Source organism: Alosa sapidissima, chromosome 14, assembly GCF_018492685.1.
Source record: "Alosa sapidissima isolate fAloSap1 chromosome 14, fAloSap1.pri, whole genome shotgun sequence".
Taxonomy (NCBI): domain Eukaryota; kingdom Metazoa; phylum Chordata; class Actinopteri; order Clupeiformes; family Clupeidae; genus Alosa; species Alosa sapidissima.
The window spans coordinates 1,501,622-1,511,364 of NC_055970.1; the positions used below are offsets into that span (position 1 = coordinate 1,501,622).

A 9,743-nucleotide genomic window follows, 5' to 3' on the forward strand; every position below is an offset into this window, starting at 1 on the left:
CTATAGACTAATAATATTAACCAACCACAGGAAACAGCGTTTGCAATGTAGCCTGAAATAAAGTTTATTTCTCATAATTAGCTCACCAATAAAATACAATCTTGGGTAGAAAATCATCAGAACTAATTGTGGGTGATGCTACACGATTTCACATCCCAGACATAATAAAGTCCTCAGAGAAATAACTGGGCATTAATATGTAGGGTCAAAGATCTCATACCTCTTGTGTGATGAGTTGCTTCATTGTATAAAATACATGTTGCTGTTGAGTACTCTTTTTTTCTCTTTCTCTGTAAATATTTGTTTTATCATTTTGCATGTTTAATCTCTTCTTTTTAACATGATTAGGTGTATGCTTTTATATATCATGTATCATTTTATTATTTCATGTAACCGTACCCCCCCCCCCCCCTCCCGTTTATTTAACTCAATAAACAGTTAATCACAAACTGGGCAAGTTTAGTCTGACAGGCTCCATATGGAATGATAGAGGGGGAGTCCTCCCCTCTCCTATGCCCTTTTCGAAATGCTACTGGCACAGAGACATGTACAGTATTAGGTCAATTAACTTAAAGGTGAAGGTAGGCTATAGCATTCAGACTGGACTCCTACACACTTAATGCATGCTAAATAAATGGCTATTATTTCATGATAGATAGTCTGTCTGTAAGATTTCATATTTCTTACTTTTTATGATGATTACTGTAGGTCATTCTGACATACTTACTACATCCTGACATTTTTGTTCCCTCTTTATTGTGATTTAATAAACTTTATAGACTTCAACCATATTTATTCCTTCTGGAGTTAACAATGAACTTAGATTAATGTAGGAATTGAATAGTGATTGTGTGGCCTGAGGGAACACCCATGTGATACCCTTGGTACCCTCAAATGGTAGCCTGTAGCGATGTGGTCAGAATATACACTGGTACAGTATGTACACTGTGTCGTGGTCCGCCTGATCACACAATGTATAGTTTAACCACCTCTTTTTTTACCACTACACCCCTAACTTTATGGATTATTGTAGATCATTTGCTAATTATTTTTAACATTAGAGATATGAGGCTATACAACGTTTTACACACATCTTACTAGGTGTAAACACACACACACACACACACAATGGGACCACAATTTCAAAGAGGGAAAAAATAGGAGAGGAATAGAACATCACAGTGACTAGCGATGGCAGTTGTCAGACCCTCTAATCCTCAAGGATTAATTATTCTCCCTGTTAATGAGTAACATGTAAAAAATATATCCCCCTGTTGAGCTATTTGACAGCAAATGTCAGCGCAATAATTGCCTCTCGCCAGTTTGATTATTCCAACCTTGCAGGCTAAACACAAGCAGGTTGCCTGCAAACCGTGAGGATGAGATGGCAGTACACAAACACACACACACACACACACATACGAAAGGCTGAATGCCAAGTTTCAGGTGCTGAACGCTGTTTGTGTCAAAGGCTTGCAGGGGATTAACATCAATTAGTTTGAAATATGGAATGGAACCATGAACAAACAAAAAAGAGAAAACAGCAGAGCTGAACTGCACGTGAGCAGCTGATATCCTGTCTGCTCAGTAGTAAGGCTGAGGGGGGAGTCGTTGCAGAGGCGCAGAAAACACACACACACACACACACACACACACACACACACACACAGACACACACACACACACACACACACACACACACACACACACACACACACACACAACAACAGGGTGTGATGACGTGGCGGTAGTTGAGAACACATGGAGTCCATTACCCCCCCCCCCATCTCACTGACTCAAGGGCTGGGGCTCATTCCAGCACGAAACCTCAATCTCCCGTCTTACAGGGAACGAAATAAAGCACCAGGAGGGAGGGAAAGAAGCACATAAACACATCTCTCTCTGCCAGAAGGGGTTTGTGGTTATGCTGCCGTAAAGAAAAAAGAGTGGAAAAAAGTAAAAAAAGAAGAAGTAAAATTACAGCAAGGAGTTCCAAGTGAAACCGCAAACTGTAGAGGAAGCCACGTGTGCCCCTTCACAGCAGCCTCTGCATTTAAGTGTATTATAATGGGCGTATGCACGGGAGGAAGGCCACAGCATGCGGAAACCCTGCAACTGCAAATCCTGAACTGTGCCTTTGCTCCTCTACCGTTGACTGGAACAGGAAGCCCTGGCCCCAGTGATGTCTGTCGTTGCTCTAAATAGAATAAAGTATCCTGGCAAAAGCTGCTTTGAAACACTTCTGTACTTCAGTGCAGTTATGTAAAATGTTTCTCACTTCAAAGTTCTTCAACAATAGAGATTCTGCAGGGCTCTTCTGTCTGTACATCTAGTGCTCTTACAAAGGGAAAAAATATGATAGTAAAAACTACGGGGAAAAAACAATCAAAGCTGAGAGCATTGTTGTGTGTGGACAAAGACAACCTGAAACTCTCTCTCCTTAAGTCTGTCTCTGTCTGTCTGTCTCTATCTCTCCCTCTCTCTCACACACATTGCTGTACAGTAACTGACAAGTCAGTTTATTCCGCATAAGTCATAGCAACAAGGAGACTTTGCAGACGTAGTACCCTCTCCTCACCACAAACACACACACACACACACTCCAGATATTCTCTAAACATATCCTATTATCAAACAATGGAGGAATGGACAGGAGGGGGCCGACTATGAAAAACAGAGAGGAACACACCACAAGGCAGATTAAGTGAGTGAGGGAAGGAGAGAGAGAGAGAGAGAGAGAGAGAGGGAGGGAGTATGAGTCATCATGTCTGTGTTGAGACCTGAGTCTTTCAAGTGGCATCAAAAAGAGCTGAATCCCTCCCATCATCACCAAGGAGCCACCCACTCCATCAGCACAGCTCCGTTGGCTCTCAGGTGTGCACACTGGGTTGTTCTCCCTCCTGTTTTATTTCATCTTTCTCTAAACTCCCTCTATCCCTCTGTCTTCCCTCCTGTACAAGCCAAACAACAGTCGTGTCAATCCAATTACAGCTAGCCTGCCATGTCATCTTCACCTCTCCCAGTACGGTGGCCCAGCAGGTTCAAAAAGAGCCGAGCAAAACTGATGCAGTGCTGCTGCTCCACAGAGCATTCCTGGCAGCTGAGGAGCAATGGGAGGGAGTTGCAAAAGATGGGGAGAGAGAGAGAGAGAGAGAGAGAGAGAGAGCGGCCAGCTAAGTATTCTTTTTTTCCGTTGGTGCACATCGGTGCACCAGAGAGAAGTAAAATGGAGGTGTTGAGGAGGACTTGGCACATTAAGAACACTTTGTGTGCACTGGGGGGATCCTGCAGGAGCAGCACAGGGAGTTGGGGAGGACGTGGGTGGGTGGGAGGAGGTGCAAAGGGAGAAAGAGGAGGAGGATGAAGAAGAAGGGGCAGGAGGTTCCGCACCTGGGCTTGTGGAAATAGAACGGCTTCACAGCACATGGGCTCATGGCCCGATTCAGAGCTGTGCTCCCCCAGCCGAGCCTGTGATCCTTGCGTATGCTGGCAGCTCCGTAGTGAGTCATGTCACACTTAGTCATGTTTGTTTATGGATTAGAGGACATCTCCGCAAACGAACAAGACATGCAGACCAGTTTTGGGGGGATGATGAATGTGTGTGTGTGTGTGTGTGTGTGTGTGAGAGAGAGAGAGAGAGAGAGAGAGAGATGCCTACTGTGTGCCTTTGCTCTACACTCATGCATAAAGTTCTGCTATTTATGGAGCAGAAAAAAACTTTTCACAAGACGTTGTCACTGTTGGTGAACTGAGTCAACACTGCCGTGCCTTTTTGCAGTGCATGACATTTTCAGCAAAAATGGGGTTTTGCATGAGATTGTCAAGAAGGTGACCAATCATAGTGCCAAATGCCTCACAGCGTAATTGACCTCAGACCTTTTCTCTCTGGGAGCTCTTTGTGGAAACACACAATTACTTTAATTTGCCCCACTCTCCATCTTGAAGTAGGCAACATGATTATGTGTTAAAAAAGACTACATGACTGCAGGTCGTACAGCTGTCAAGCATTTCTCACACTTTGACTTTCCCTCACTCACTCACACATGCACACACACACACACACACACATATGCATGCATGCATGCGTATGCACACACATACACACATAAGACACCACACTCATACACATTCATCACTCCTCTCATACATTCATGCACTGTCACGGCCAGATATCCCCCGACTGAATAGCTGTAAAAATGAAGTGGGCACACTGATAAGCAGAGAAGGGAGAAAGACATTGACCCCCCTCCATCACCATCTCAGCCCCCACCCTTAAAAACAAACGTCAGCTGTTGCTACATCCCAGAGGCATCTAGATAATGCTCTTTAATACGCATTCATATTAACCACTGGCCTTTTGCAAATATAGAAAACCCATCACCAAAACAATTATCCTCTGGGATATGATAAAGTAGGCAATTTCATGCCCTGCTGCTTGACTTGTCGGCTGCTAGTCAAGCTGATTTGTAAATCGCAGCCGTACATCATCTTTATTTTTCACTCGTGCATGCCAGAAGACGCAAGACAGTGGGTCTGGAGGAGTGGTGGTGGGGGCAGGGGTTGGGGGGGGGAGGGCAAAGTTGAAAAGAGTGCCTGGTGAATGCATCGGGGAGTGTAGATTTAATATAAAAAAGAATGAATAGGTTGCTGTTTTTTTTCTGTTCACATGACTAAGAAGGAATCCTTGTTAAATCTGATTTTGTGTCCACCAGCTTGCAGAAAAGGCACTGTTTTCCACCATGTGCATTTTCACAGCTCAGTATGCACTGATTTGGTTGTATGGCCACATGAAGTGATATGTTAATGTAAACATATGGCTTTTGATGAATGTTCCCAGCCATTTACATATGTTGAAATCTCCCTCATGAAAGCGTTTAAGCTCAACACTTTTCAAAGTCATACATGCTTTTCCATTCCCAGCTCACCACCCACCTCAACTCTGTGTCATCCCACACATCTTAGTCTGTATTATAAATCCTAACGTATATATCCCTTTAGTCGAAGGGATGAATCATAAGCCACAAGCAGTAGCCTGCAGATATCGCAGTGTTCCACAACACCCTTTTCAGATACTGCCTTTGCCTTGGAAAATTGCCATGGCCATTTAATAAAGGCTTTGGGGAAGTGTTCTTATAATGCCGTTAGCATCACAACACGCTTGTCTCCTAGCACCGGCCTGAGAGTAATAGGCTAAATGACTGATGGCTCTGTCACCAAGGACTAAATTACATAAAAAGCTAAGGCCTCCTCTTATTACCAACAATAAACTGCTCAGCACTAAACAACCCACTAGTAATTCAACCCTCTTTGATATATACACCCAGGACCAGGGCTTTCTGTGTCCTAAATATTTCTTTTCAATGTTATGTTTCTCCCTCTGTCATGGCATGACGCTGGCGTCAGAGGAGCTCTCTGTAATTGTAGCTGTCATATCAAAGGCGAAGGGAGGCATCTGTCGGCCGGTCTCTGTGGGCGTCTGTCGGCCAGTCTCTGTGGCTCCGCTGGTAGCTGCTTCAGCCGCGGAGGCCCTTGGTGCTGATGTATGACCACTCAGCTCCTATTCGGCCGCAGCTTGATCATCTGGACCGGCCCACGGCCCCAGCGGCACAGACACGCAGCGCATTAGGGCTCTGTCCAGCAGCACAGACACGCAGCACATTAGGGCTCTGTCCAGCGCCACAGACATGCAGCGTATTAGGGCTCTGTCCAGCAGCACAGACACGCAGCGCATTAGGGCAAAGAGTATAGAAGTAACAAGAGGCGAAACTCTGTTGCAGTTTTGACAACAATCGCTAGTTGGCGCTGCTGTCGCGCTTTTGCCATTTTGGACTGATCATGCCACTATGGCCGTTGACTTCAATCAGAACATGCCAACGTAAACCAGCAAGATTGGTCACTATATTGTGCTCAATTTCGAACCACTAGTTCACTTTTAAACACTACAGGTCATATGTATAAGAAAAACCGCTCAAATTAAACGGCAATACTATTATGTAGGGCTACATACAATACATGGGCTACAGATCATGTCCATTCACTGGGCAGATCTACAACAAGTTTGACAGAAAGACTTTACAATGGATTTTTAATCTACAACATGACAGAAAGTTTACTTTCCATCACTGTTCCCTCCGGACTGTAAGTCTACTTGAAAATACAGTAGGCCTATGTTTAAACTGCAAATAAAATAGACGGCCATCACTTAGCTCAAGCTACGTTAGCCAGCCTGTCAACTGGAATGACTAGAGAAGCTAACTAACTAGCATACATGGCTATCAGCAAGCGGCAAAACGATAATTCAATCATTTCACGACGAGGGACATACGTTGGATGAAAAGGTAAATAGGCTAATCTTACATAGCCTACCAACTTCATTTCTCTTAGAAATCGATCCATTTTCTTAACACTTTACAATCAGTGCCCCTGATCAGCTTTGTAAATCAAAGCACCAATTACCACCCCTTTCGTTCGAAAATTCTAAAACAACGATGTTTTTTAATACCTCAAAATAACATTTGATAAATGAACCTTACATTTTTCAGTAGCCATAGGTGTGTAGCCTGGCGGGCCATCCTATATCATTGAAATGTATAGTCTGGCATTGAACCATTCACCTCGCTTAATCCAAGGGGCGGGCAGAGAATTGTCTTTCAAACTGCCTAGGCATGCAATAGGCCAGCGCTACGACCATATACCTATCCGGTCGGCAAAACGGCAAATACAACCTTCTTCGAAAGGAATGACTTATTGTGTTGCTCAACTTTCAAAGAAAAGTCCAACTTCTCCAAAGTTGACGCCAACGGCGATTCAAACAACCGCTCTTCGTTCGCCATAGCCACCTTCCTTGTTGTTCACCGTCGCAGGACTGTCTTTATCCTGTTAAGCCCGCCTTAAGACTCTCTAACAAAATAGAGCGCTGTGATTGGATGAGGTCCACGGCGTCAGCCAATAGAAATCCCTATGGTTTGATACTAGACGTACAGGCTGAGCAAATTAATTTGCCGCCGCTAGGGTGCGTCTAGATTTCTAGGCTAATAGGTATGTAGATTTGAACCAAATCTGGTTTGGTTCTTACCGGGGCTTTTACTGCCTCCGATTTTGTTTACCACGCTTGTTTAGTGCTGGGCTGGTGGGTGCTTATTTCCATCTGTGAAATCTGTTGGAAGCTAAATTATTATGAATAAATGTATAGCCTTATTCATCATATTTTGCATTTCTCAACACGATTTATGACAGTTGGGGAATTCAAGGTATGAGAAAAGGTTAGATATATATTTTTTATATACTGTAAGAAACTTTTTAATAACAGTTGTGTTGCGTTCAGTCCAAGATGGCGGAGCTGCAGCTCGGTTATGGGTGCGTTTGTTGCAATGGGACGTTATATTGAGTTTCGCCTCTTGTTACTTCTATACTCTTTGATTAGGGCTCTGTCCAGCAGCACAGACACGCAGCGCATTAGGGCTCTGTCCAGCTGCTCTAGCTGCAGACAAGAGAAACCAAACCAAAACAAACAAAAAGATAGCTCACAGGTCACATTTAGAATAGAATGCACTGTAATATGCTATTATTTATAAACATTTGCATATGCTCTGTTTTTATATAAACATTGACTTCATACAAGCTGAAAACATCACTTGATGCTTCTACTTTGAGACACTTGAATGATGATACACTGTATGATGATATATGTGACAAATGCACAGTACTCATTATAATGAAGAACAGGAATAAGTAAATCTAAAGAGTTTAAAGAATTTGGGGTTAGCAAACTTTATCTCAGACAGCAAATATTTTCTTTTTGAATGGGTAGGATGTCAAGCTTGTACAATCCCAACTTTTTTTTCACAAGGTATGATTAGAACCTCAGAGACTCTTCATATGACAGTCAAAGCCTCCTGACAGAACCAGACCTGACAGAACCAGACCTAATTCTATGTTGAATACTCCCACTTTCTCCCCCTTTTCCTCTCCCTCTCTCTCTCTCTCTCTCTCTCCCTCTCTCTCTCTCTCTCTCTCTCTCTCTCTCTCCCTCTCTCTCTCTCCATCCCTGTTTCCCAATTTACACAATCTAATTGACTAATAGCTCGTGTTAGTGATGCATGAGTTGGGACAAGTGAGGGGAGACAGGCAGAGGCTTAATAAACAGTGAAGTAGGATGCAATAAATTCTGACCGCAAACTTTCTCCGTCTGATCCCCATTACAGGTGTTGGGCTCTAACCAGGCCCATCTGGACGGTGTGCATGGTGTGGGATCTGCTCCAAATCTGCTCGCCTGCCTGTAAAATAAATAAATAAATAAATACGAGAGAGAGAGAGAGAGAAAGTAAGTGGGAGGTGGACTGTTTGTAGGTATTTCACTAGAAAGTGGTCTGGACAGAGATCAAGCTCTGTTGAGGGAGTGACTTGCGTCCAAGTTTTAACATGTGTTTCCTTTATTGAGGAAAGCTGGCCAGGGAGGGTCTAACTTTTCAACAACACACAAATGTCCTGATACTTTAAAGTTCAGCTTATTTTGGGTGTGTATGGAATTTCAATGATCGATGTATTTCAAAACAGAGAACCAACTTGCAAAATCAGCTTCATCCAAAATAACAGTTTAAACAAAGTTTAAACAAATTTCACTGGATTTGAAAAGGCATTTACCATTGTAAGGGTCTTGTCTATTCTTGGTTCTGTTTCCCGGGCTATTTCCCAAAGTTGAACAAGCTTTCTTGTGTGTCGGGTTCTACAAAGATGAGGTTAGAGGCCTTCCTAGCATTCTTGGACTCTCCTTTGGAACAGACAAGCTAGTGTGAACGTGCACGTCACCGCGGTCTGAGTGCTTCCACTTTTAACTGAACGCTTCTGTTCAGTAGGGGTGCGGCTCCAATGCATGTCAATGCAGAGGATTATGGGTATTTTCTTTCACCTGAGGATCCACAGATTCTCAGAATGAAGGACGTGAATTTCAGAGCATTGAAACAGTGCTCGGCGGAATTCGATGAAGTGGCGACCTTGAAACAAGAGCCTGTCTCTGACTGAACTTCACTTTGCCCTCATAGACATGAACTAGGACGACCCATCTTGCTACACATTAATTATCTTTGCTGTAGTTGTCTGCTCCTCATGTCACTTCCTGTTACCCTTGTTTACTTCCTATGTGTTGATACGTGCTCCTTTGTTTGTCCTAGTCATGTGTCTTGTGTTCCTCATACCTGTGTCTCCGCCCCTCACCTGTCCCTGATCATTAGTCTTATTTGATCCCTTGTGAAGCTCACCTGTCTCTTGTCACCCTGTTGGCCCCTTTGTATTTAAACCTTCTGTCTTGGCCGGTGTTTGTAGTGTTTCTCACGCAGTATGGGTTCCTTGGCTCCAGGTTTTCCATGTCTTGTCCTGTGTTTGGGTCCAAACCCGTAAGCGTTTTTTTTTTTTTTTCATCAGACATTAGGAGTCGTTGACAGCCTTGCCCTATATTAGAGATGTGTAAAAAGATCTTCACATCTCTTGTCAACATCACTACGAAATCTCGACAGCACATGTCTCTTCCCCTGCCACTCACAATATGGCTAGGTAAAGACAAAGGGTTCTATAGGGCCCTAATATGAACCATGGAGCCCATACTGTAAGCGTTAGAAACACATGCAGCTAAGGCCAACGGTTTTCCATGGAATGGAAAGTTGGCAGATGATCTGTCACAGCCCCACTGTTGAATTGCCAAAAGAAAGGCAGTGCAACTAACAGTCCCCACATCAGCAAGGGCTTGT

At 43.7% G+C, this 9,743-nt stretch overlaps 1 long non-coding RNA gene across 1 annotated transcript in view; it reads left to right on the forward strand.

Moving 5' to 3' along the window:
• Nucleotides 1–6,533, forward strand: part of LOC121682403 — a 10,711-nt gene extending 4,178 nt beyond the window's left edge. The window contains exon 3 of the long non-coding RNA XR_006022550.1: nt 6,161–6,533. This is a non-coding gene — a long non-coding RNA (uncharacterized LOC121682403). The remainder of the gene's footprint in view (nt 1–6,160) is intronic.
• Nucleotides 6,534–9,743: the final 3,210 nt, after the last annotated feature.